Source organism: Equus caballus, chromosome 15 (genome assembly GCF_041296265.1).
Source record: "Equus caballus isolate H_3958 breed thoroughbred chromosome 15, TB-T2T, whole genome shotgun sequence".
NCBI lineage: Eukaryota > Metazoa > Chordata > Mammalia > Perissodactyla > Equidae > Equus > Equus caballus.
This window is the reverse complement of record NC_091698.1, coordinates 3924896-3952393: the sequence shown is the minus strand read 5'-3', so window position 1 is coordinate 3952393 and position 27498 is coordinate 3924896.

Below are 27498 nucleotides of genomic sequence, written 5' to 3'. Positions count from 1 at the left end.
CCGGCATGCCCAAAAGTTGATTCCGGTCTGTCCGGTAGGTGGTTCCGGCGTGCACGGCACGTGGTTCTGGTACGTGTCAGAGGTGGTTGCGTATGCCCAACAGGTGATTCCGGACTGTCCGCCACGTGCTTCTGGCACGTCTGAGAGGTGGCTCCAACATGCCCGGCAGGTCATTTCGGAGAGTCGTCCAAGTGGTTCTGGCGTAGCCCGCAGGTGATTTTGGCGTGTCCGGCAGGTGGTTCCGCCGTGCTCGGCAGGTGGTTCAGGCATGGCCGTCACGTGGTTCCAGGCTGTCCAGGACGTGTTTCCAGCTTCTCCGGCAGGTGGTTCTGGTACGTCTGAGAGGTGGTTCCGCCATGGCTGGCAGGTGATCCCGGACTGTCCCCCAGGTGGTTCTGGCATAGCCAGCAGTTGATATTGGCCTGTCCGGCAGGTTGTTCCTGCGAGTCGAGAAGGTGGCTCCGGCGTTCTTGGCAGGTGGTTCCGGTCTGTCCGGTAGGTGTTTCCGGCGTGTCTGGCACGTGCTTCCGGCACGTCTGAGAGGTGGTTCCGTCATGCGCGGCAGGTGATTCCGGAGTGTCTGCCAGGTGGTTCTGGCGTACCCGGCAGGTGATTTTGGCGTGTCCGGCAGGTGTTTCTGGCGAGTCGAGCAGGTGGCTCCGGCATGCTCGGCAGGTGCTTCCGGCGTCTCCGGCACTTGGTTCTGGTGTGTCTGAGAGCTGGTTCTGGCATGTCCGGCAGATGATTCCGGAGTGTCCGCCAAGTGGTTCTGGCATACCCAGCAGGTGATTTTGGCGTGTCAGGGAGGTGGTACCGGTGAGTCGAGAAGGTGGTTCCGGCGTGCTCAGCAGGTGGTTCAGGCGGTTCTGGCAGGTGGTATCCGTCTGTTCGGGGTGTGGTTCCAGCATCTCATGAACACGTTTCTGGCAAGTCTGAGATGTGGTTCCAGCCGGCCCGACAGGTGTTTCCGCAGTGTCCGCCAAGCGGTTCTGGCGTAGTTGGCAGGTGATTTTGGCATGACTGGCAGGTGGTTCCAGCAAGCCTGGCAGGTGATTCCAAAGTGTTCACCAACTGCTTGTGGCGTAGCCGGCAGGTGATTTTTGCGTGATCGGCAGGTGGTTCTGGCGAGTCGAGCAGGTGGTTCCGGCGTGCTCGGCTGGTGCTTCCGGGGTCATTGGCACGGGGTTCTGGCATGTCTGAGAGGTGGTTCCTGCATGCCCGGCAAGTGATTCCGGAGTGTTCGCCAAGTGGTTCTGGCATAGTCGGCAGGTGATTTTGGCATGTCCGGCAGGTGGTTCAGGCGAGTTGAGCAGGTGGTTCCAACGTGCTTGGCAGGTGCTTCCGGCGTCTCCGGCACGTGTTTCTGGCACATCTGACAGGTGGTTCCGGCATGCCCGAAAGGTGATTCCGGTCTGTCCGGTAGGTGGTTCCAGCCGGCACGGCATGTGGTTCTGGTACGTCTCAGAGGTGGTTGCGCATGCCCAACAGGTGATTCCGGACTGTCCGCCACACGGTTCTGGCACGTCTGAGAGGTGGTTCCGGCATGCCCGGCAGGTCATCCCAGAGAGTCCTCCAAGTGGTTCTGGCATAACACGCAGGTGATTTTGGCGTGTCAGGCTGGTTGTTCCGTTGTGCTTGGCAGGTGGTTCAGGCTTGGCCGGCAGGTGGTTCCAGACTGTCCAGGACGTGTTTCCAGCTTCTCCGGCAGGTGGTTCTGGTACGTCTGAGAGGTGGTTCCGCCATGGCTGGCAGGTGATTCCGGACCGTCCCCCAGGTGGTTCTGGCATAGCCAGCAGTTGATATTGGCCTGTCCGGCAGGTGGTTCCAGCGAGTCGAACAGGTGGCTCCGGCGTACTCGGCAGGTGGTTCTGGTCTGTCCGGTAGGTCATTCCGGCGTGTCCGGCACGTGCTTCCTGCACGTCTGAGAGGTGGTTCCGGCATGCGCGACACGTGGTTTCGGAGTGTCCGCCAGGTGGTTCTGGCGTACCCGGCAGGTGATTTTGGCGTGTCCGGCAGGTGGTTCTGGGGAGTCGAGCAGGTGGCTCTGGCATGCTCGGCAGGTGCTTCCGGCGTCTCCGGCACGTGGTTCTGGTGTCTCTGAGAGCTGGTTCCGGCATGTCCGGCAGATGATTCCGGAGTGTCCGCCAAGTGGTTCTGGCATACCCGGCTGGTGATTTGGGCATGTCAGGTAGGTGGCTCCGGCGTGCTCGGCAGGTTGTTCAGACGGGTCTGGCAGGTGTTTTCCGTCTGTTCTGGGTGTGGTTCCAGCATCTCATGCACATGGTTCTGGCACGTCTGAGATGTGGTTCCGGCCGGCCCGACAGGTGTTTCCACAGTGTCCGCCAAGTGGTACTGGCGTAGTTGGCAGGTGATTTTGGCATGACCGGCAGGTGGTTCCAGCAAGCCCGGCAGGTGATTCCGAAGTGTTCCCCAACTGGTTGTGGCGTAGCCGGCAGGTGATTTTTGCGTGTCCGGCAGGTGGTTCTGGCGAGTCGAGCAGGTGGTTCCGGCGTGCTCGGCAGGTGCTTCCGGGGTCATTGGCACGTGGTTCTGGCATATCTGAGAGGTGGTTCCGGCATGCCCGGCAGGTGATTCCGGAGTGTTCGCCAAGTGTTTCCGGCGTAGCCGGCAGGTGATTTTGCATGTCCAGCGGTCGTTCCGGCGGGTCGAGCCGGTGGTTCCGGCGTGTCCGGCAGGTGGTTCCGGTCTGTCCGGCAGGTGGTTCTGTGGTGTCCGGCACGAGGTTCAGTCTGAGAGGCTGTGCCGGCATGCCCCTCACGTGATTCCGGCTTGTCCCCGAAGTGGTGCTGGTGTAGCGGGCAGGTGATTTTGGCGTGTCGGGCAGGTGGTTCAGGCGAGTTGAGCAGGTGGTTGCGACGTGCTCGGCAGGTGCTTCCGGCGTCTCCGGCACGTGTTTCTGGCACATCTGACTGGTGGTTCCGGCATGCCCAAAAGTTGATTCCGGTCTGTCCGGTAGGTGGTTCCGGCGTGCACGGCACGTGGTTCTGGTACGTGTCAGAGGTGGTTGCGTATGCCCAACAGGTGATTCCGGACTGTCCGCCACGTGCTTCTGGCACGTCTGAGAGGTGGTTCCAACATGCCCGGCAGGTCATTTCGGAGAGTCGTCCAAGTGGTTCTGGCGTAGCCCGCAGGTGATTTTGGCGTGTCCGGCAGGTGGTTCCGGCACGTCTGAGAGGTGGTTCCGGCAAGCGCGACAGGTGGTTTCGGAGTGTCCGCCAGGTGGTTCTGGCGTACCCGGCTGGTGATTTTGGCGTGTCCGGCAGTTGTTTCTGGCGAGTCGAGCTGGTTGCTCCGGCATGCTCGGCAGGTGCTTCCGGCGTCTCCGGCACGTGGTTCTGGTGTGTCTGAGAGCTGGTTCCGGCATGTCCGGCAGATGATTCCGGAGTGTCCGCCAAGTGGTTCTGGCATACCCGGCTGGTGATTTGGGCATGTCAGGTAGGTGGTTCCTTCAAGTCGAGCAGGTGGCTCCGGCGTGCTCTGCAGGTTGTTCAGACGGGTCTGGCAGGTGTTTTCCGTCTGTTCGGTGTGTGGTTCCAGCATCTCATGCACATGGTTCTGGCACGTCTGAGTTGTGGTTCCGGCCGGCCCGACAGGTGTTTCCACAGTGTCCGCCAAGTGGTACTGGCGTAGTTGGCAGGTGATTTTGGCATGACCGGCAGGTGGTTCCAGCAAGCCCGGCAGGTGATTCCGAAGTGTTCCCCAACTGGTTGTGGCGTAGCCGGCAGGTGATTTTTGCGTGTCCGGCAGGTGGTTCTGGCGAGTCGAGCAGGTGGTTCCGGCGTGCTCGGCAGGTGCTTCCGGGGTCATTGGCACGTGGTTCTGGCATATCTGAGAGGTGGTTCCGGCATGCCCGGCAGGTGATTCCGGAGTGTTCGCCAAGTGTTTCCGGCGTAGCCGGCAGGTGATTTTGCATGTCCAGCGGTCGTTCCGGCGGGTCGAGCCGGTGGTTCCGGCGTGTCCGGCAGGTGGTTCCGGTCTGTCCGGCAGGTGGTTCTGTGGTGTCCGGCACGAGGTTCAGTCTGAGAGGCTGTGCCGGCATGCCCCTCACGTGATTCCGGCTTGTCCCCGAAGTGGTGCTGGTGTAGCGGGCAGGTGATTTTGGCGTGTCCGGCAGGTGGTTCAGGCGAGTTGAGCAGGTGGTTGCGACGTGCTCGGCAGGTGGTTCCGGCGTGTCCGGCACGTGTTTCTGGCACACCTGACTGGTGGTTCCGGCATGCCCAAAAGTTGATTCCGGTCTGTCCGGTAGGTGGTTCCGGCGAGCACGGCACGTGGTTCTGGTAGGTGTCAGAGGTGGTTGCGTATGCCCAACAGGTGATTCCGGACTGTCCGCCACGTGCTTCTGGCACGTCTGAGAGGTGGTTCCAACATGCCCGGCAGGTCATTTCGGAGAGTCGTCCAAGTGGTTCTGGCGTAGCCCGCAGGTGATTTTGGCGTGTCCGGCAGGTGGTTCCGCCGTGCTCGGCAGGTGGTTCAGGCATGGCCGTCACGTGGTTCCAGTCTGTCCAGGACGTGTTTCCAGCTTCTCCGGCAGGTGGTTCTGGTACGTCTGAGAGGTGGTTCCGCCATGGCTGGCAGGTGATCCCGGACTGTCCCCCAGGTGGTTCTGGCATAGCCAGCAGTTGATATTGGCCTGTCCGGCAGGTGGTTCCAGCGAGTCGAACAGGTGGCTCCGGCGTTCTTGGCAGGTGGTTCCTGTCTGTCCGGTAGGTGTTTCCGACGTGTCTGGCACGTGCTTCCGGCACGTCTGAGAGGTGGTTCCGTCATGCGCGGCAGGTGATTCCGGAGTGTCCGCCAGGTGGTTCTGGCGTACCCAGCAGGTGATTTTGGCGTGGCCGGCAGGTGTTTCTGGCGAGTCGAGCAGGTGGCTCCGGCATGCTCGGCAGGTGCTTCCGGCGTCTCCGGCACTTGGTTCTGGTGTGTCTGAGAGCTGGTTCCGGCATGTCCGGCAGATGATTCCGGAGTGTCCGCCAAGTGGTTCTGGCATACCCAGCAGGTGATTTTGGCGTGTCAGGGAGGTGGTACCGGTGAGTCGAGCAGGTGGTTCCGGCGTGCTCAGCAGGTGGTTCAGGCGGTTCTGGCAGGTGGTATCCGTCTGTTCGGGGTGTGGTTCCAGCATCTCATGAACACGTTTCTGGCACGTCTGAGATGTGGTTCCAGCCGGCCCGACAGGTGTTTCCGCAGTGTCCGCCAAGCGGTTCTGGCGTAGTTGGCAGGTGATTTTGGCATGACTGGCAGGTGGTTCCAGCAAGCCTGGCAGGTGATTCCAAAGTGTTCACCAACTGGTTGTGTCGTAGCCGGCAGGTGATTTTTGCATGATCGGCAGGTGGTTCTGGCGAGTCGAGCAGGTGGTTCCGGCGTGCTCGGCTGGTGCTTCCGGGGTCATTGGCACGGGGTTCTGGTATGTCTGAGAGGTGGTTCCTGCATGCCCGGCAAGTGATTCCGGAGTGTTCGCCAAGTGGTTCTGGCATAGTCGGCAGGTGATTTTGGCATGTCCGGCAGGTGGTTCAGGCGAGTTGAGCAGGTGGTTCCAACGTGCTTGGCAGGTGCTTCCGGCGTCACCGGCACGTGTTTCTGGCACATCTGACAGGTGGTTCCGGCATGCCCGAAAGGTGATTCCGGTCTGTCCGGTAGGTGGTTCCAGCCGGCACGGCATGTGGTTCTGGTACGTCTCAGAGGTGGTTGCGCATGCCCAACAGGTGATTCCGGACTGTCCGCCACATGGTTCTGGCACGTCTGAGAGGTGGTTCCGGCATGCCCGGCAGGTCATCCCAGAGAGTCCTCCAAGTGGTTCTGGCATAACACGCAGGTGATTTTGGCGTGTCAGGCAGGTTGTTCCGTTGTGCTTGGCAGGTGGTTCAGGCTTGGCCGGCAGGTGGTTCCAGACTGTCCAGGACGTGTTTCCAGCTTCTCCGGCAGGTGGTTCTGGTACGTCTGAGAGGTGGTTCCGCCATGGCTGGCAGGTGATTCCGGACCGTCCCCCAGGTGGTCCTGGCATAGCCAGCAGTTGATATTGGCCTGTCCGGCAGGTGGTTCCAGAGAGTCGAACAGGTGGCTCCGGCGTGCTCGGCAGGTGGTTCCGGTCTGTCCGGTAGGTCATTCCGGCGTGTCCGGCACGTGCTTCCTGCACGTCTGAGAGGTGGTTCCGGCATGCGCGACAGGTGGTTTCGGAGTGTCCGCCAGGTGGTTCTGGCGTACCCGGCAGGTGATTTTGGCGTGTCTGGCAGGTGTTTCTGGCGAGTCGAGCAGGTGGCTCCGGCATGCTCGGCAGGTGCTTCCGGCGTCTCCGGCACGTGGTTCTGGTGTGTCTGAGAGCTGGTTCCGGCATGTCCGGCAGATGATTCCGGAGTTTTCCGCCAAGTGGTTCTGGCATACCCGGCTGGTGATTTGGGCATGTCAGGTAGGTGGCTCCGGCGTGCTCGGCAGGTTGTTCAGACGGGTCTGGCAGGTGTTTTCCGTCTGTTCGGGGTGTGGTTCCAGCATCTCATGCACATGGTTCTGGCACGTCTGAGATGTGGTTCCGGCCGGCCCGACAGGTGTTTCCACAGTGTCCGCCAAGTGGTACTGGCGTAGTTGGCAGGTGATTTTGGCATGACCGGCAGGTGGTTCCAGCAAGCCCGGCAGGTGATTCCGAAGTGTTCCCCAACTGGTTGTGGCGTAGCCGGCAGGTGATTTTTGCGTGTCCGGCAGGTGGTTCTGGCGAGTCGAGCAGGTGGTTCCGGCGTGCTCGGCAGGTGCTTCCGGGGTCATTGGCACGTGGTTCTGGCATATCTGAGAGGTGGTTCCGGCATGCCCGGCAGGTGATTCCGGAGTGTTCGCCAAGTGTTTCCGGCGTAGCCGGCAGGTGATTCTGCATGTCCAGCGGTCGTTCCGGCGGGTCGAGCCGGTGGTTCCGGCGTGTCCGGCAGGTGGTTCCAGTCTGTCTGGCAGGTGGTTCTGTGGTGTCCGGCACGAGGTTCAGTCTGAGAGGCTGTGCCGGCATGCCCCTCACGTGATTCTGGCTTGTCCCCGAAGTGGTGCTGGTGTAGCGGGCAGGTGATTTTGGCGTGTCGGGCAGGTGGTTCAGGCGAGTTGAGCAGGTGGTTGCGACGTGCTCGGCAGGTGCTTCCGGCGTCTCCGGCACGTGTTTCTGGCACATCTGACTGGTGGTTCCGGCATGCCCAAAAGTTGATTCCGGTCTGTCCGGTAGGTGGTTCCGGCGTGCACGGCACGTGGTTCTGGTACGTGTCAGAGGTGGTTGCATATGCCCAACAGGTGATTCCGGACTGTGCGCCACGTGCTTCTGGCACGTCTGAGAGGTGGTTCCAACATGCCCGGCAGGTCATTTCGGAGAGTCGTCCAAGTGGTTCTGGCGTAGCCCGCAGGTGGTTCCGCCGTGCTCGGCAGGTGGTTCAGGCATGGCCGTCACGTGGTTCCAGTCTGTCCAGGACGTGTTTCCAGCTTCTCCGGCAGGTGGTTCTGGTACGTCTGAGAGGTGGTTCCGCCATGGCTGGCAGGTGATCCCGGACTGTCCCCCAGGTGGTTCTGGCATAGCCAGCAGTTGATATTGGCCTGTCCGGCAGGTGGTTCCAGCGAGTCGAACAGGTGGCTCCGGCGTTCTTGGCAGGTGGTTCCGGTCTGTCCGGTAGGTGTTTCCGGCGTGTCTGGCACGTGCTTCCGGCACGTCTGAGAGGTGGTTCCGTCATGCGCGGCAGGTGATTCCGGAGTGTCCGCCAGGTGGTTCTGGCGTACCCAGCAGGTGATTTTGGCGTGTCCGGCAGGTGTTTCTGGCGAGTCGAGCAGGTGGCTCCGGCATGCTCGGCAGGTGCTTCCGGCGTCTCCGGCACTTGGTTCTGGTGTGTCTGAGAGCTGGTTCCGGCATGTCCGGCAGATGATTCCGGAGTGTCCGCCAAGTGGTTCTGGCATACCCAGCAGGTGATTTTGGCGTGTCAGGCAGGTGGTACCGGTGAGTCGAGCAGGTGGTTCAGGCGGTTCTGGCAGGTGGTATCCGTCTGTTCGGGGTGTGGTTCCAGCATCTCATGAACACGTTTCTGGCAAGTCTGAGATGTGGTTCCAGCCGGCCCGACAGGTGTTTCCGCAGTGTCCGCCAAGCGGTTCTGGCGTAGTTGGCAGGTGATTTTGGCATGACTGGCAGGTGGTTCCAGCAAGCCTGGCAGGTGATTCCAAAGTGTTCACCAACTGGTTGTGGCGTAGCCGGCAGGTGATTTTTGCGTGATCGGCAGGTGGTTCTGGCGAGTCGAGCAGGTGGTTCCGGCGTGCTCGGCTGGTGCTTCCGGGGTCATTGGCACGGGGTTCTGGCATGTCTGAGAGGTGGTTCCTGCATGCCCGGCAAGTGATTCCGGAGTGTTCGCCAAGTGGTTCTGGCATAGTCGGCAGGTGATTTTGGCATGTCCGGCAGGTGGTTCAGGCGAGTTGAGCAGGTGGTTCCAACGTGCTTGGCAGGTGCTTCCGGCGTCTCCGGCACGTGTTTCTGGCACATCTGACAGGTGGTTCCGGCATGCCCGAAAGGTGATTCCGGTCTGTCCGGTAGGTGGTTCCAGCCGGCACGGCATGTGGTTCTGGTACGTCTCAGAGGTGGTTGCGCATGCCCAACAGGTGATTCCGGACTGTCCGCCACATGGTTCTGGCACGTCTGAGAGGTGGTTCCGGCATGCCCGGCAGGTCATCCCAGAGAGTCCTCCAAGTGGTTCTGGCATAACACGCAGGTGATTTTGGCGTGTCTGGCAGGTTGTTCCGTTGTGCTTGGCAGGTGGTTCAGGCTTGGCCGGCAGGTGGTTCCAGACTGTCCAGGACGTGTTTCCAGCTTCTCCGGCAGGTGGTTCTGGTACGTCTGAGAGGTGGTTCCGCCATGGCTGGCAGGTGATTCCGGACCATCCCCCAGGTGGTTCTGGCATAGCCAGCAGTTGATATTGGCCTGTCCGGCAGGTGGTTCCAGAGAGTCGAACAGGTGGCTCCGGCGTGCTCGGCAGGTGGTTCCGGTCTGTCTGGTAGGTCATTCCGGCGTGTCCGGCACGTGCTTCCTGCATGTCTGAGAGGTGGTTCCGGCATGCGCGACAGGTGGTTTCGGAGTGTCCGCCAGGTGGTTCTGGCGTACCCGGCAGGTGATTTTGGCGTGTCCGGCAGGTGTTTCTGGCGAGTCGAGCAGGTGGCTCCGGCATGCTCGGCAGGTGCTTCCGGCGTCTCCGGCACGTGGTTCTGGTGTGTCTGAGAGCTGGTTCCGGCATGTCCGGCAGATGATTCCGGAGTTTTCCGCCAAGTGGTTCTGGCATACCCGGCTGGTGATTTGGGCATGTCAGGTAGGTGGCTCCGGCGTGCTCGGCAGGTTGTTCAGACGGGTCTGGCAGGTGTTTTCCGTCTGTTCTGGGTGTGGTTCCAGCATCTCATGCACATGGTTCTGGCACGTCTGAGATGTGGTTCCGGCCGGCCCGACAGGTGTTTCCACAGTGTCCGCCAAGTGGTACTGGCGTAGTTGGCAGGTGATTTTGGCATGACCGGCAGGTGGTTCCAGCAAGCCCGGCAGGTGATTCCGAAGTGTTCCCCAACTGGTTGTGGCGTAGCCGGCAGGTGATTTTTGCGTGTCCGGCAGGTGGTTCTGGCGAGTCGAGCAGGTGGTTCCGGCGTGCTCCGCAGGTGCTTCCGGGGTCATTGGCACGTGGTTCTGGCATATCTGAGAGGTGGTTCCGGCATGCCCGGCAGGTGATTCCGGAGTGTTCGCCAAGTGTTTCCGGCGTAGCCGGCAGGTGATTTTGCATGTCCAGCGGTCGTTCCGGCGGGTCGAGCCGGTGGTTCCGGCGTGTCCGGCAGGTGGTTCCGGTCTGTCCGGCAGGTGGTTCTGTGGTGTCCGGCACGAGGTTCAGTCTGAGAGGCTGTGCCGGCATGCCCCTCACGTGATTCCGGCTTGTCCCCGAAGTGGTGCTGGTGTAGCGGGCAGGTGATTTTGGCGTGTCCGGCAGGTGGTTCAGGCGAGTTGAGCAGGTGGTTGCGACGTGCTCGGCAGGTGCTTCCGGCGTCTCCGGCACGTGTTTCTGGCACATCTGACTGGTGGTTCCGGCATGCCCAAAAGTTGATTCCGGTCTGTCCGGTAGGTGGTTCCGGCGTGCACGGCACGTGGTTCTGGTACGTGTCAGAGGTGGTTGCGTATGCCCAACAGGTGATTCCGGACTGTCCGCCACGTGCTTCTGGCACGTCTGAGAGGTGGTTCCAACATGCCCGGCAGGTCATTTCGGAGAGTCGTCCAAGTGGTTCTGGCGTAGCCCACAGGTGATTTTGGCGTGTCCGGCAGGTGGTTCCGCCATGCTCGGCAGGTGGTTCAGGCATGGCCGTCACGTGGTTCCAGTCTGTCCAGGACGTGTTTCCAGCTTCTCCGGCAGGTGGTTCTGGTACGTCTGAGAGGTGGTTCCGCCATGGCTGGCAGGTGATCCCGGACTGTCCCCCAGGTGGTTCTGGCATAGCCAGCAGTTGATATTGGCCTGTCCGGCAGGTGGTTCCAGCGAGTCGAACAGGTGGCTCCGGCGTTCTTGGCAGGTGGTTCCGGTCTGTCCGGTAGGTGTTTCCGGCGTGTCTGGCACGTGCTTCCAGCACGTGTGAGAGGTGGTTCCGTCATGCGCGGCAGGTGATTCCGGAGTGTCCGCCAGGTGGTTCTGGCGTACCCAGCAGGTGATTTTGGCGTGTCCGGCAGGTGTTTCTGGCAAGTCGAGCAGGTGGCTCCGGCATGCTCGGCAGGTGCTTCCGGCATCTCCGGCACTTGGTTCTGGTGTGTCTGAGAGCTGGTTCCGGCATGTCCGGCAGATGATTCCGGAGTGTCCGCCAAGTGGTTCTGGCATACCCAGCAGGTGATTTTGGCTTGTCAGGGAGGTGGTACCGGTGAGTCGAGCAGGTGGTTCCGGCGTGCTCAGCAGGTGGTTCAGGCGGTTCTGGCAGGTGGTATCCGTCTGTTCGGGGTGTGGTTCCAGCATCTCATGAACACGTTTCTGGCAAGTCTGAGATGTGGTTCCAGCCGGCCCGACAGGTGTTTCCGCAGTGTCCGCCAAGCGGTTCTGGCGTAGTTGGCAGGTGATTTTGGCATGACTGGCAGGTGGTTCCAGCAAGCCTGGCAGGTGATTCCAAAGTGTTCACCAACTGGTTGTGGCATAGCCGGCAGGTGATTTTTGCGTGATCGGCAGGTGGTTCTGGCGAGTCGAGCAGGTGGTTCCGGCGTGCTCGGCTGGTGCTTCCGGGGTCATTGGCACGGGGTTCTGGCATGTCTGAGAGGTGGTTCCTGCATGCCCGGCAAGTGATTCCGGAGTGTTCGCCAAGTGGTTCTGGCATAGTCGGCAGGTGATTTTGGCATGTCCGGCAGGTGGTTCAGGCGAGTTGAGCAGGTGGTTCCAACGTGCTTGGCAGGTGCTTCCGGCGTCTCCGGCACGTGTTTCTGGCACATCTGACAGGTGGTTCCGGCATGCCCGAAAGGTGATTCCGGTCTGTCCGGTAGGTGGTTCCAGCCGGCACGGCATGTGGTTCTGGTACGTCTCAGAGGTGGTTGCGCATGCCCAACAGGTGATTCCGGACTGTCCGCCACATGGTTCTGGCACGTCTGAGAGGTGGTACCGGCATGCCCGGCAGGTCATCCCAGAGAGTCCTCCAAGTGGTTCTGGCATAACACGCAGGTGATTTTGGCGTGTCAGGCAGGTTGTTCCGTTGTGCTTGGCAGGTGGTTCAGGCTTGGCCGGCAGGTGGTTCCAGACTGTCCAGGACGTGTTTCCAGCTTCTCCGGCAGGTGGTTCTGGTACGTCTGAGAGGTGGTTCCGCCATGGCTGGCAGGTGATTCCGGACCGTCCCCCAGGTGGTTCTGGCATAGCCAGCAGTTGATATTGGCCTGTCCGGCAGGTGGTTCCAGCGAGTCGAACAGGTGGCTCCGGCGTACTCGGCAGGTGGTTCCGGTCTGTCCGGTAGGTCATTCCGGGGTGTCCGGCACGTGCTTCCTGCACGTCTGAGAGGTGGTTCCGGCATGCGCGACAGGTGGTTTCGGAGTGTCCGCCAGGTGGTTCTGGCGTACCCGGCAGGTGATTTTGGCGTGTCCGGCAGGTGTGTCTGGCGAGTCGAGCAGGTGGCTCCGGCATGCTCGGCAGGTGCTTCCGGCGTCTCCGGCACGTGGTTCTGGTGTGTCTGAGAGCTGGTTCCGGCATGTCCGGCAGATGATTCCGGAGTTTTCCGCCAAGTGGTTCTGGCATACCCGGCTGGTGATTTGGGCATGTCAGGTAGGTGGCTCCGGCGTGCTCGGCAGGTTGTTCAGACGGGTCTGGCAGGTGTTTTCCGTCTGTTCTGGGTGTGGTTCCAGCATCTCATGCACATGGTTCTGGCACGTCTGAGATGTGGTTCCGGCCGGCCCGACAGGTGTTTCCACAGTGTCCGCCAAGTGGTACTGGCGTAGTTGGCAGGTGATTTTGGCATGACCGGCAGGTGGTTCCAGCAAGCCCGGCAGGTGATTCCGAAGTGTTCCCCAACTGGTTGTGGCGTAGCCGGCAGGTGATTTTTGCGTGTCCGGCAGGTGGTTCTGGCGAGTCGAGCAGGTGGTTCCGGCGTGCTCCGCAGGTGCTTCCGGGGTCATTGGCACGTGGTTCTGGCATATCTGAGAGGTGGTTCCGGCATGCCCGGCAGGTGATTCCGGAGTGTTCGCCAAGTGTTTCCGGCGTAGCCGGCAGGTGATTTTGCATGTCCAGCGGTCGTTCCGGCAGGTCGAGCCGGTGGTTCCGGCGTGTCCGGCAGGTGGTTCCGGTCTGTCCGGCAGGTGGTTCTGTGGTGTCCGGCACGAGGTTCAGTCTGAGAGGCTGTGCCGGCATGCCCCTCACGTGATTCCGGCTTGTCCCCGAAGTGGTGCTGGTGTAGCGGGCAGGTGATTTTGGCGTGTCCGGCAGGTGGTTCAGGCGAGTTGAGCAGGTGGTTGCGACGTGCTCGGCAGGTGCTTCCGGCGTCTCCGGCACGTGTTTCTGGCACATCTGACTGGTGGTTCTGGCATGCCCAAAAGTTGATTCCGGTCTGTCCGGTAGGTGGTTCCGGCGTGCACGGCACGTGGTTCTGGTACGTGTCAGAGGTGGTTGCGTATGCCCAACAGGTGATTCCGGACTGTCCTCCACGTGCTTCTGGCACGTCTGAGAGGTGGTTCCAACATGCCTGGCAGGTCATTTCGGAGAGTCGTCCAAGTGGTTCTGGCGTAGCCCGCAGGTGATTTTGGCGTGTCCGGCAGGTGGTTCCGCCGTGCTCGGCAGGTGGTTCAGGCATGGCCGTCACGTGGTTCCAGTCTGTCCAGGACGTGTTTCCAGCTTCTCCGGCAGGTGGTTCTGGTACGTCTGAGAGGTGGTTCCGCCATGGCTGGCAGGTGATCCCGGACTGTCCCCCAGGTGGTTCTGGCATAGCCAGCAGTTGATATTGGCCTGTCCTGCAGGTGGTTCCAGCGAGTCGAACAGGTGGCTCCGGCGTTCTTGGCAGGTGGTTCCGGTCTGTCCGGTAGGTGTTTCCGGCGTGTCTGGCACGTGCTTCCGGCACGTCTGAGAGGTGGTTCCGTCATGCGCGGCAGGTGATTCCGGAGTGTCCGCCAGGTGGTTCTGGCGTACCCAGCAGGTGATTTTGTCGTGTCCGGCAGGTGTTTCTGGCGAGTCGAGCAGGTGGCTCCGGCATGCTCAGCAGGTGCTTCCGGCGTCTCCGGCACTTGGTTCTGGTGTGTCTGAGAGCTGGTTCCGGCATGTCCGGCAGATGATTCCGCAGTGTCCGCCAAGTGGTTCTGGCATACCCAGCAGGTGATTATGGCGTGTCAGGGAGGTGGTACCGGTGAGTCGAGCAGGTGGTTCCGGCGTGCTCAGCAGGTGGTTCAGGCGGTTCTGGCAGGTGGTATCCGTCTGTTCGGGGTGTGGTTCCAGCATCTCATGAACACGTTTCTGGCAAGTCTGAGATGTGGTTCCAGCCGGCCCGACAGGTGTTTCCGCAGTGTCCGCCAAGCGGTTCTGGCGTAGTTGGCAGGTGATTTTGGCATGACTGGCAGGTGGTTCCAGCAAGCCTGGCAGGTGATTCCAAAGTGTTCACCAACTGGTTGTGGCGTAGCCGGCAGGTGATTTTTGCGTGATCGGCAGGTGGTTCTGGCGAGTCGAGCAGGTGGTTCCGGCGTGCTCGGCTGGTGCTTCCGGGGTCATTGGCACGGGGTTCTGGCATGTCTGAGAGGTGGTTCCTGCATGCCCGGCAAGTGATTCCGGAGTGTTCGCCAAGTGGTTCTGGCATAGTCGGCAGGTGATTTTGGCATGTCCGGCAGGTGGTTCAGGCGAGTTGAGCAGGTGGTTCCAACGTGCTTGGCAGGTGCTTCCGGCGTCTCCAGCACGTGTTTCTGGCACATCTGACAGGTGGTTCCGGCATGCCCGAAAGGTGATTCCGGTCTGTCCGGTAGGTGGTTCCACCCGGCACGGCATGTGGTTCTGGTACGTCTCAGAGGTGGTTGCGCATGCCCAACAGGTGATTCCGGACTGTCCGCCACATGGTTCTGGCACGTCTGAGAGGTGGTTCCGGCATGCCCGGCAGGTCATCCCAGAGAGTCCTCCAAGTGGTTCTGGCATAACACGCAGGTGATTTTGGCGTGTCAGGCAGGTTGTTCCGTTGTGCTTGGCAGGTGGTTCAGGCTTGGCCGGCAGGTGGTTCCAGACTGTCCAGGACGTGTTTCCAGCTTCTCCGGCACGTGGTTCTGGTACGTCTGAGAGGTGGTTCCGCCATGGCTGGCAGGTGATTCCGGACCGTCCCCCAGGTGGTTCTGGCATAGCCAGCAATTGATATTGGCCTGTCCGGCAGGTGGTTCCAGCGAGTCGAACAGGTGGCTCCGGCGTGCTCGGCAGGTGGGTCCGGTCTGTCCGGTAGGTCATTCCGGCGTGTCCGGCACGTGCTTCCTGCACGTCTGAGAGGTGGTTCCGGCATGCGCGACAGGTGGTTTCGGAGTGTCCGCCAGGTGGTTCTGGCGTACCCGGTAGGTGATTTTGGCGTGTCCGGCAGGTGTTTCTGGCGAGTCGAGCAGGTGGCTCCGGCATGCTCGGCAGGTGCTTCCGGCGTCTCCGGCACTTGGTTCTGGTGTGTCTGAGAGCTGGTTCCGGCATGTCCGGCAGATGATTCCGGAGTGTCCGCCAAGTGGTTCTGGCATACCCAGCAGGTGATTTTGGCGTGTCAGGGAGGTGGTACCGGTGAGTCGAGCAGGTGGTTCCGGCGTGCTCAGCAGGTGGTTCAGGCGGTTCTGGCAGGTGGTATCCGTCTGTTCGGGGTGTGGTTCCAGCATCTCATGAACACGTTTCTGGCAAGTCTGAGATGTGGTTCCAGCCGGCCCGACAGGTGTTTCCGCAGTGTCCGCCAAGCGGTTCTGGCGTAGTTGGCAGGTGATTTTGGCATGACTGGCAGGTGGTTCCAGCAAGCCTGGCAGGTGATTCCAAAGTGTTCACCAACTGGTTGTGGCGTAGCCGGCAGGTGATTTTTGCGTGATCGGCAGGTGGTTCTGGCGAGTCGAGCAGGTGGTTCCGGCGTGCTCGGCTGGTGCTTCCGGGGTCATTGGCACGGGGTTCTGGCATGTCTGAGAGGTGGTTCCTGCATGCCCGGCAAGTGATTCCGGAGTGTTCGCCAAGTGGTTCTGGCATAGTCGGCAGGTGATTTTGGCATGTCCGGCAGGTGCTTCAGGCGAGTTGAGCAGGTGGTTCCAACGTGCTTGGCAGGTGCTTCCGGCGTCTCCGGCACGTGTTTCTGGCACATCTGACAGGTGGTTCCGGCATGCCCGAAAGGTGATTCCGGTCTGTCCGGTAGGTGGTTCCAGCCGGCACGGCATGTGGTTCTGGTACGTCTCAGAGGTGGTTGCGCATGCCCAACAGGTGATTCCGGACTGTCCGCCACATGGTTCTGGCACGTCTGAGAGGTGGTTCCGGCATGCCCGGCAGGTCATCCCAGAGAGTCCTCCAAGTGGTTCTGGCATAACACGCAGGTGATTTTGGCGTGTCAGGCAGGTTGTTCCGTTGTGCTTGGCAGGTGGTTCAGGCTTGGCCGGCAGGTGGTTCCAGACTGTCCAGGACGTGTTTCCAGCTTCTCCGGCAGGTGGTTCTGGTACGTCTGAGAGGTGGTTCCGCCATGGCTGGCAGGTGATTCCGGACCGTCCCCCAGGTGGTTCTGGCATAGCCAGCAGTTGATATTGGCCTGTCCGGCAGGTGGTTCCAGCGAGTCGAACAGGTGGCTCCGGCGTGCTCGGCAGGTGGTTCCGGTCTGTCTGGTAGGTCATTCCGGCGTGTCCGGCACGTGCTTCCTGCACGTCTGAGAGGTGGTTCCGGCATGCGCGACAGGTGGTTTCGGAGTGTCCGCCAGGTGGTTCTGGCGTACCCGGCAGGTGATTTTGGCGTGTCCGGCAGGTGTTTCTGGCGAGTCGAGCAGGTGGCTCCGGCATGCTCGGCAGGTGCTTCCGGCGTCTCCGGCACGTGGTTCTGGTGTGTCTGAGAGCTGGTTCCGGCATGTCCGGCAGATGATTCCGGAGTTTTCCGCCAAGTGGTTCTGGCATACCCGGCTGGTGATTTGGGCATGTCAGGTAGGTGGCTCCGGCGTGCTCGGCAGGTTGTTCAGACGGGTCTGGCAGGTGTTTTCCGTCTGTTCTGGGTGTGGTTCCAGCATCTCATGCACATGGTTCTGGCACGTCTGAGATGTGGTTCCGGCCGGCCCGACAGGTGTTTCCACAGTGTCTGCCAAGTGGTACTGGCGTAGTTGGCAGGTGATTTTGGCATGACTGGCAGGTGGTTCCAGCAAGCCCGGCAGGTGATTCCGAAGTGTTCCCCAACTGGTTGTGGCGTAGCCGGCAGGTGATTTTTGCGTGTCCGGCAGGTGGTTCTGGCGAGTCGAGCAGGTGGTTCCGGCGTGCTCCGCAGGTGCTTCCGGGGTCATTGGCACGTGGTTCTGGCATATCTGAGAGGTGGTTCCGGCATGCCCGGCAGGTGATTCCGGAGTGTTCGCCAAGTGTTTCCGGCGTAGCCGGCAGGTGATTTTGCATGTCCAGCGGTCGTTCCGGCGGGTCGAGCCGGTGGTTCCGGCGTGTCCGGCAGGTGGTTCCGGTCTGTCCGGCAGGTGGTTCTGTGGTGTCCGGCACGAGGTTCAGTCTGAGAGGCTGTGCCGGCATGCCCCTCACGTGATTCCGGCTTGTCCCCGAAGTGGTGCTGGTGTAGCGGGCAGGTGATTTTGGCGTGTCGGGCAGGTGGTTCAGGCGAGTTGAGCAGGTGGTTGCGACGTGCTCGGCAGGTGCTTCCGGCGTCTCCGGCACGTGTTTCTGGCACATCTGACTGGTGGTTCCGGCATGCCCAAAAGTTGATTCCGGTCTGTCCGGTAGGTGGTTCCGGCGTGCACGGCACGTGGTTCTGGTACGTGTCAGAGGTGGTTGCGTATGCCCAACAGGTGATTCCGGACTGTCCGCCACGTGCTTCTGGCACGTCTGAGAGGTGGTTCCAACATGCCCGGCAGGTCATTTCGGAGAGTCGTCCAAGTGGTTCTGGCGTAGCCCGCAGGTGATTTTGGCGTGTCCGGCAGGTGGTTCCGCCGTGCTCGGCAGGTGGTTCAGGCATGGCCGTCACGTGGTTCCAGGCTGTCCAGGACGTGTTTCCAGCTTCTCCGGCAGGTGGTTCTGGTACGTCTGAGAGGTGGTTCCGCCATGGCTGGCAGGTGATCCCGGACTGTCCCCCAGGTGGTTCTGGCATAGCCAGCAGTTGATATTGGCCTGTCCGGCAGGTTGTTCCTGCGAGTCGAGAAGGTGGCTCCGGCGTTCTTGGCAGGTGGTTCCGGTCTGTCCGGTAGGTGTTTCCGGCGTGTCTGGCACGTGCTTCCGGCACGTCTGAGAGGTGGTTCCATCATGCGCGGCAGGTGATTCCGGAGTGTCTGCCAGGTGGTTCTGGCGTACCCGGCAGGTGATTTTGGCGTGTCCGGCAGGTGTTTCTGGCGAGTCGAGCAGGTGGCTCCGGCATGCTCGGCAGGTGCTTCCGGCGTCTCCGGCACTTGGTTCTGGTGTGTCTGAGAGCTGGTTCTGGCATGTCCGGCAGATGATTCCGGAGTGTCCGCCAAGTGGTTCTGGCATACCCAGCAGGTGATTTTGGCGTGTCAGGGAGGTGGTACCGGTGAGTCGAGAAGGTGGTTCCGGCGTGCTCAGCAGGTGGTTCAGGCGGTTCTGGCAGGTGGTATCCGTCTGTTCGGGGTGTGGTTCCAGCATCTCATGAACACGTTTCTGGCAAGTCTGAGATTTGGTTCCAGCCGGCCCGACAGGTGTTTCCGCAGTGTCCGCCAAGCGGTTCTGGCGTAGTTGGCAGGTGATTTTGGCATGACTGGCAGGTGGTTCCAGCAAGCCTGGCAGGTGATTCCAAAGTGTTCACCAACTGCTTGTGGCGTAGCCGGCAGGTGATTTTTGCGTGATCGGCAGGTGGTTCTGGCGAGTCGAGCAGGTGGTTCCGGCGTGCTCGGCTGGTGCTTCCGGGGTCATTGGCACGGGGTTCTGGCATGTCTGAGAGGTGGTTCCTGCATGCCCGGCAAGTGATTCCGGAGTGTTCGCCAAGTGGTTCTGGCATAGTCGGCAGGTGATTTTGGCATGTCCGGCAGGTGGTTCAGGCGAGTTGAGCAGGTGGTTCCAACGTGCTTGGCAGGTGCTTCCGGCGTCTCCGGCACGTGTTTCTGGCACATCTGACAGGTGGTTCCGGCATGCCCGAAAGGTGATTCCGGTCTGTCCGGTAGGTGGTTCCAGCCGGCACGGCATGTGGTTCTGGTACGTCTCAGAGGTGGTTGCGCATGCCCAACAGGTGATTCCGGACTGTCCGCCACATGGTTCTGGCACGTCTGAGAGGTGGTTCCGGCATGCCCGGCAGGTCATCCCAGAGAGTCCTCCAAGTGGTTCTGGCATAACACGCAGGTGATTTTGGCGTGTCAGGCAGGTTGTTCCGTTGTGCTTGGCAGGTGGTTCAGGCTTGGCCGGCAGGTGGTTCCAGACTGTCCAGGACGTGTTTCCAGGTTCTCCGGCAGGTGGTTCTGGTACGTCTGAGAGGTGGTTCCGCCATGGCTGGCAGGTGATTCCGGACCGTCCCCCAGGTGGTTCTGGCATAGCCAGCAGTTGATATTGGCCTGTCCGGCAGGTGGTTCCAGCGAGTCGAACAGGTGGCTCCGGCGTACTCGGCAGGTGGTTCTGGTCTGTCCGGTAGGTCATTCCGGCGTGTCCGGCACGTGCTTCCTGCACGTCTGAGAGGTGGTTCCGGCATGCGCGACACGTGGTTTCGGAGTGTCCGCCAGGTGGTTCTGGCGTACCCGGCAGGTGATTTTGGCGTGTCCGGCAGGTGGTTCTGGGGAGTCGAGCAGGTGGCTCTGGCATGCTCGGCAGGTGCTTCCGGCGTCTCCGGCACGTGGTTCTGGTGTCTCTGAGAGCTGGTTCCGGCATGTCCGGCAGATGATTCCGGAGTGTCCGCCAAGTGGTTCTGGCATACCCGGCTGGTGATTTGGGCATGTCAGGTAGGTGGCTCCGGCGTGCTCGGCAGGTTGTTCAGACGGGTCTGGCAGGTGTTTTCCGTCTGTTCTGGGTGTGGTTCCAGCATCTCATGCACATGGTTCTGGCACGTCTGAGATGTGGTTCCGGCCGGCCCGACAGGTGTTTCCACAGTGTCCGCCAAGTGGTACTGGCGTAGTTGGCAGGTGATTTTGGCATGACCGGCAGGTGGTTCCAGCAAGCCCGGCAGGTGATTCCGAAGTGTTCCCCAACTGGTTGTGGCGTAGCCGGCAGGTGATTTTTGCGTGTCCGGCAGGTGGTTCTGGCGAGTCGAGCAGGTGGTTCCGGCGTGCTCGGCAGGTGCTTCCGGGGTCATTGGCACGTGGTTCTGGCATATCTGAGAGGTGGTTCCGGCATGCCCGGCAGGTGATTCCGGAGTGTTCGCCAAGTGTTTCCGGCGTAGCCGGCAGGTGATTTTGCATGTCCAGCGGTCGTTCCGGCGGGTCGAGCCGGTGGTTCCGGCGTGTCCGGCAGGTGGTTCCGGTCTGTCCGGCAGGTGGTTCTGTGGTGTCCGGCACGAGGTTCAGTCTGAGAGGCTGTGCCGGCATGCCCCTCACGTGATTCCGGCTTGTCCCCGAAGTGGTGCTGGTGTAGCGGGCAGGTGATTTTGGCGTGTCCGGCAGGTGGTTCAGGCGAGTTGAGCAGGTGGTTGCGACGTGCTCGGCAGGTGCTTCCGGCGTCTCCGGCACGTGTTTCTGGCACATCTGACTGGTGGTTCCGGCATGCCCAAAAGTTGATTCCGGTCTGTCCGGTAGGTGGTTCCGGCGTGCACGGCACGTGGTTCTGGTACGTGTCAGAGGTGGTTGCGTATGCCCAACAGGTGATTCCGGACTGTGCGCCACGTGCTTCTGGCACGTCTGAGAGGTGGTTCCAACATGCCCGGCAGGTCATTTCGGAGAGTCGTCCAAGTGGTTCTGGCGTAGCCCGCAGGTGATTTTGGCGTGTCCGGCAGGTGGTTCCGCCGTGCTCGGCAGGTGGTTCAGGCATGGCCGTCACGTGGTTCCAGTCTGTCCAGGACGTGTTTCCAGCTTCTCCGGCAGGTGGTTCTGGTACGTCTGAGAGGTGGTTCCGCCATGGCTGGCAGGTGATCCCGGACTGTCCCCCAGGTGGTTCTGGCATAGCCAGCAGTTGATATTGGCCTGTCCGGCAGGTTGTTCCTGCGAGTCGAGAAGGTGGCTCCGGCGTTCTTGGCAGGTGGTTCCGGTCTGTCCGGTAGGTGTTTCCGGCGTGTCTGGCACGTGCTTCCGGCACGTCTGAGAGGTGGTTCCGTCATGCGCGGCAGGTGATTCCGGAGTGTCTGCCAGGTGGTTCTGGCGTACCCGGCAGGTGATTTTGGCGTGTCCGGCAGGTGTTTCTGGCGAGTCGAGCAGCTGGCTCCGGCATGCTCGGCAGGTGCTTCCGGCGTCTCCGGCACTTGGTTCTGGTGTGTCTGAGAGCTGGTTCCGGCATGTCCGGCAGATGATTCTGGAGTGTCCGCCAAGTGGTTCTGGCATACCCAGCAGGTGATTTTGGCGTGTCAGGGAGGTGGTACCGGTGAGTCGAGAAGGTGGTTCCGGCGTGCTCAGCAGGTGGTTCAGGCGGTTCTGGCAGGTGGTATCCGTCTGTTCGGGGTGTGGTTCCAGCATCTCATGAACACGTTTCTGGCAAGTCTGAGATTTGGTTCCAGCCGGCCCGACAGGTGTTTCCGCAGTGTCCGCCAAGCGGTTCTGGCGTAGTTGGCAGGTGATTTTGGCATGACTGGCAGGTGGTTCCAGCAAGCCTGGCAGGTGATTCCAAAGTGTTCACCAACTGCTTGTGGCGTAGCCGGCAGGTGATTTTTGCGTGATCGGCAGGTGGTTCTGGCGAGTCGAGCAGGTGGTTCCGGCGTGCTCGGCTGGTGCTTCCGGGGTCATTGGCACGGGGTTCTGGCATGTCTGAGAGGTGGTTCCTGCATGCCGGGCAAGTGATTCCGGAGTGTTCGCCAAGTGGTTCTGGCATAGTCGGCAGGTGATTTTGGCATGTCCGGCAGGTGCTTCAGGCGAGTTGAGCAGGTGGTTCCAACGTGCTTGGCAGGTGCTTCCGGCGTCTCCGGCACGTGTTTCTGGCACATCTGACAGGTGGTTCCGGCATGCCCGAAAGGTGATTCCGGTCTGTCCGGTAGGTGGTTCCAGCCGGCACGGCATGTGGTTCTGGTACGTCTCAGAGGTGGTTGCGCATGCCCAACAGGTGATTCCGGACTGTCCGCCACATGGTTCTGGCACGTCTGAGAGGTGGTTCCGGCATGCCCGGCAGGTCATCCCAGAGAGTCCTCCAAGTGGTTCTGGCATAACACGCAGGTGATTTTGGCGTGTCAGGAAGGTTGTTCCGTTGTGCTTGGCAGGTGGTTCAGGCTTGGCCGGCAGGTGGTTCCAGACTGTCCAGGACGTGTTTCCAGCTTCTCCGGCAGGTGGTTCTGGTACGTCTGAGAGGTGGTTCCGCCATGGCTGGCAGGTGATTCCGGACCGTCCCCCAGGTGGTTCTGGCATAGCCAGCAGTTGATATTGGCCTGTCCGGCAGGTGGTTCCAGCGAGTCGAACAGGTGGCTCCGGCGTACTCGGCAGGTGGTTCTGGTCTGTCCGGTAGGTCATTCCGGCGTGTCCGGCACGTGCTTCCTGCACGTCTGAGAGGTGGTTCCGGCATGCGCGACACGTGGTTTCGGAGTGTCCGCCCGGTGGTTCTGGCGTACCCGGCAGGTGATTTTGGCGTGTCCGGCAGGTGGTTCTGGGGAGTCGAGCAGGTGGCTCTGGCATGCTCGGCAGGTGCTTCCGGCGTCTCCGGCACGTGGTTCTGGTGTGTCTGAGAGCTGGTTCCGGCATGTCCGGCAGATGATTCCGGAGTGTCCGCCAAGTGGTTCTGGCATACCCGGCTGGTGATTTGGGCATGTCAGGTAGGTGGCTCCGGCGTGCTCGGCAGGTTGTTCAGACGGGTCTGGCAGGTGTTTTCCGTCTGTTCTTGGTGTGGTTCCAGCATCTCATGCACATGGTTCTGGCACGTCTGAGATGTGGTTCCGGCCGGCCCGACAGGTGTTTCCACAGTGTCCGCCAAGTGGTACTGGCGTAGTTGGCAGGTGATTTTGGCATGACCGGCAGGTGGTTCCAGCAAGCCCGGCAGGTGATTCCGAAGTGTTCCCCAACTGGTTGTGGCGTAGCCGGCAGGTGATTTTTGCGTGTCCGGCAGGTGGTTCTGGCGAGTCGAGCAGGTGGTTCCGGCGTGCTCGGCAGGTGCTTCCGGGGTCATTGGCACGTGGTTCTGGCATATCTGAGAGGTGGTTCCGGCATGCCCGGCAGGTGATTCCGGAGTGTTCGCCAAGTGTTTCCGGCGTAGCCGGCAGGTGATTTTGCATGTCCAGCGGTCGTTCCGGCGGGTCGAGCCGGTGGTTCCGGCGTGTCCGGCAGGTGGTTCCGGTCTGTCCGGCAGGTGGTTCTGTGGTGTCCGGCACGAGGTTCAGTCTGAGAGGCTGTGCCGGCATGCCCCTCACGTGATTCCGGCTTGTCCCCGAAGTGGTGCTGGTGTAGCGGGCAGGTGATTTTGGCGTGTCGGGCAGGTGGTTCAGGCGAGTTGAGCAGGTGGTTGCGACGTGATCGGCAGGTGCTTCCGGCGTCTCCGGCACGTGTTTCTGGCACATCTGACTGGTGGTTCCGGCATGCCCAAAAGTTGATTCCGGTCTGTCCGGTAGGTGGTTCCGGCGTGCACGGCACGTGGTTCTGGTACGTGTCAGAGGTGGTTGCGTATGCCCAACAGGTGATTCCGGACTGTCCGCCACGTGCTTCTGGCACGTCTGAGAGGTGGTTCCAACATGCCCGGCAGGTCATTTCGGAGAGTCGTCCAAGTGGTTCTGGCGTAGCCCGCAGGTGATTTTGGCGTGTCCGGCAGGTGGTTCCGCCGTGCTCGGCAGGTGGTTCAGGCATGGCCGTCACGTGGTTCCAGTCTGTCCAGGACGTGTTTCCAGCTTCTCCGGCAGGTGGTTCTGGTACGTCTGAGAGGTGGTTCCGCCATGGCTGGCAGGTGATCCCGGACTGTCCCCCAGGTGGTTCTGGCATAGCCAGCAGTTGATATTGGCCTGTCCGGCAGGTTGTTCCTGCGAGTCGAGAAGGTGGCTCCGGCGTTCTTGGCAGGTGGTTCCGGTCTGTCCGGTAGGTGTTTCCGGCGTGTCAGGCACGTGCTTCCGGCACGTCTGAGAGGTGGTTCCGTCATGCGCGGCAGGTGATTCCGGAGTGTCTGCCAGGTGGTTCTGGCGTACCCGGCAGGTGATTTTGGCGTGTCCGGCAGGTGTTTCTGGCGAGTCGAGCAGGTGGCTCCGGCATGCTCGGCAGGTGCTTCCGGCGTCTCCGGCACTTGGTTCTGGTGTGTCTGAGTGCTGGTCCCGGCATGTCCGGCAGATGATTCCGGAGTGTCCGCCAAGTGGTTCTGGCATACCCGGCTGGTGATTTGGGCATGTCAGGTAGGTGGCTCCGGCGTGCTCGGCAGGTTGTTCAGACGGGTCTGGCAGGTGCTTTCCGTCTGTTCTGGGTGTGGTTCCAGCATCTCATGCACATGGTTCTGGCACGTCTGAGATGTGGTTCCGGCCGGCCCGACAGGTGTTTCCACAGTGTCCGCCAAGTGGTACTGGCGTAGTTGGCAGGTGATTTTGGCATGACCGGCAGGTGGTTCCAGCAAGCCCGGCAGGTGATTCCGAAGTGTTCCCCAACTGGTTGTGGCGTAGCCGGCAGGTGATTTTTGCGTGTCCGGCAGGTGGTTCTGGCGAGTCGAGCAGGTGGTTCCGGCGTGCTCGGCAGGTGCTTCCGGGGTCATTGGCACGTGGTTCTGGCATATCTGAGAGGTGGTTCCGGCATGCCCGGCAGGTGATTCCGGAGTGTTCGCCAAGTGTTTCCGGCGTAGCCGGCAGGTGATTTTGCATGTCCAGCGGTCGTTCCGGCGGGTCGAGCCGGTGGTTCCGGCGTGTCCGGCAGGTGGTTCCGGTCTGTCCGGCAGGTGGTTCTGTGGTGTCCGGCACGAGGTTCAGTCTGAGAGGCTGTGCCGGCATGCCCCTCACGTGATTCCGGCTTGTCCCCGAAGTGGTGCTGGTGTAGCTGGCAGGTGATTTTGGCGTGTCCGTCAGGTGGTTCAGGCGAGTTGAGCAGGTGGTTGCGACGTGCTCGGCAGGTGCTTCCGGCGTGTCCGGCACGTGTTTCTGGCACACCTGACTGGTGGTTCCGGCATGCCCAAAAGTTGATTCCGGTCTGTCCGGTAGGTGGTTCCGGCGAGCACGGCACGTGGTTCTGGTAGGTGTCAGAGGTGGTTGCGTATGCCCAACAGGTGATTCCGGACTGTCCGCCACGTGCTTCTGGCACGTCTGAGAGGTGGTTCCAACATGCCCGGCAGGTCATTTCGGAGAGTCGTCCAAGTGGTTCTGGCGTAGCCCGCAGGTGATTTTGGCGTGTCCGGCAGGTGGTTCCGCCGTGCTCGGCAGGTGGTTCAGGCATGGCCGTCACGTGGTTCCAGTCTGTCCAGGACGTGTTTCCAGCTTCTCCGGCAGGTGGTTCTGGTACGTCTGAGAGGTGGTTCCGCCATGGCTGGCAGGTGATCCCGGACTGTCCCCCAGGTGGTTCTGGCATAGCCAGCAGTTGATATTGGCCTGTCCGGCAGGTGGTTCCAGCGAGTCGAACAGGTGGCTCCGGCGTTCTTGGCAGGTGGTTCCTGTCTGTCCGGTAGGTGTTTCCGACGTGTCTGGCACGTGCTTCCGGCACGTCTGAGAGGTGGTTCCGTCATGCGCGGCAGGTGATTCCGGAGTGTCCGCCAGGTGGTTCTGGCGTACCCAGCAGGTGATTTTGGCGTGGCCGGCAGGTGTTTCTGGCGAGTCGAGCAGGTGGCTCCGGCATGCTCGGCAGGTGCTTCCGGCGTCTCCGGCACTTGGTTCTGGTGTGTCTGAGAGCTGGTTCCGGCATGTCCGGCAGATGATTCCGGAGTGTCCGCCAAGTGGTTCTGGCATACCCAGCAGGTGATTTTGGCGTGTCAGGGAGGTGGTACCGGTGAGTCGAGCAGGTGGTTCCGGCGTGCTCAGCAGGTGGTTCAGGCGGTTCTGGCAGGTGGTATCCGTCTGTTCGGGGTGTGGTTCCAGCATCTCATGAACACGTTTCTGGCACGTCTGAGATGTGGTTCCAGCCGGCCCGACAGGTGTTTCCGCAGTGTCCGCCAAGCGGTTCTGGCGTAGTTGGCAGGTGATTTTGGCATGACTGGCAGGTGGTTCCAGCAAGCCTGGCAGGTTATTCCAAAGTGTTCACCAACTGGTTGTGTCGTAGCCGGCAGGTGATTTTTGCATGATCGGCAGGTGGTTCTGGCGAGTCGAGCAGGTGGTTCCGGCGTGCTCGGCTGGTGCTTCCGGGGTCATTGGCACGGGGTTCTGGCATGTCTGAGAGGTGGTTCCTGCATGCCCGGCAAGTGATTCCGGAGTGTTCGCCAAGTGGTTCTGGCATAGTCGGCAGGTGATTTTGGCATGTCCGGCAGGTGCTTCAGGCGAGTTGAGCAGGTGGTTCCAACGTGCTTGGCAGGTGCTTCCGGCGTCACCGGCACGTGTTTCTGGCACATCTGACAGGTGGTTCCGGCATGCCCGAAAGGTGATTCCGGTCTGTCCGGTAGGTGGTTCCAGCCGGCACGGCATGTGGTTCTGGTACGTCTCAGAGGTGGTTGCGCATGCCCAACAGGTGATTCCGGACTGTCCGCCACATGGTTCTGGCACGTCTGAGAGGTGGTTCCGGCATGCCCGGCAGGTCATCCCAGAGAGTCCTCCAAGTGGTTCTGGCATAACACGCAGGTGATTTTGGCGTGTCTGGCAGGTTGTTCCGTTGTGCTTGGCAGGTGGTTCAGGCTTGGCCGGCAGGTGGTTCCAGACTGTCCAGGACGTGTTTCCAGCTTCTCCGGCAGGTGGTTCTGGTACGTCTGAGAGGTGGTTCCGCCATGGCTGGCAGGTGATTCCGGACCGTCCCCCAGGTGGTTCTGGCATAGCCAGCAGTTGATATTGGCCTGTCCGGCAGGTGGTTCCAGCGAGTCGAACAGGTGGCTCCGGCGTGCTCGGCAGGTGGTTCCGGTCTGTCCGGTAGGTCATTCCGGCGTGTCCGGCACATGCTTCCGGCACGTCTGAGAGGTGGTTCCAGCATGCGCGACAGGTGATTTCGGAGTGTCCGCCAGGTGGTTCTGGCGTACCCGGCAGGTGATTTTGGCGTGTCCGGCAGGTGTTTCTGGCGAGTCGAGCAGGTGGCTCCGCTATGCTCGGCAGGTGCTTCCGGCGTCTCCGGCACGTGGTTCTGGTGTCTCTGACAGCTGGTTCCGGCATGTCCGGCAGATGATTCCGGAGTGTCCGCCAAGTGGTTCTGGCATACCCGGCTGGTGATTTGGGCATGTCAGGTAGGTGGCTCCGGCGTGCTCGGCAGGTTGTTCCGACTGGTCTGGCAGGTGTTTTCCGTCTGTTCGGGGTGTGGTTCCAGCATCTCATGCACATGGTTCTGGCACGTCTGAGATGTGGTTCCGGCCGGCCCGACAGGTGTTTCCACAGTGTCCGCCAAGTGGTACTGGCGTAGTTGGCAGGTGATTTTGGCATGACCGGCAGGTGGTTCCAGCAAGCCCGGCAGGTGATTCCGAAGTGTTCCCCAACTGGTTGTGGCGTAGCCGGCAGGTGATTTTTGCGTGTCCGGCAGGTGGTTCTGGCGAGTCGAGCAGGTGGTTCCGGCGTGCTCGGCAGGTGCTTCCGGGGTCATTGGCACGTGGTTCTGGCATATCTGAGAGGTGGTTCCGGCATGCCCGGCAGGTGATTCCGGAGTGTTCGCCAAGTGTTTCCGGCGTAGCCGGCAGGTGATTCTGCATGTCCAGCGGTCGTTCCGGCGGGTCGAGCCGGTGGTTCCGGCGTGTCCGGCAGGTGGTTCCGGTCTGTCCGGCAGGTGGTCCTGTGGTGTCCG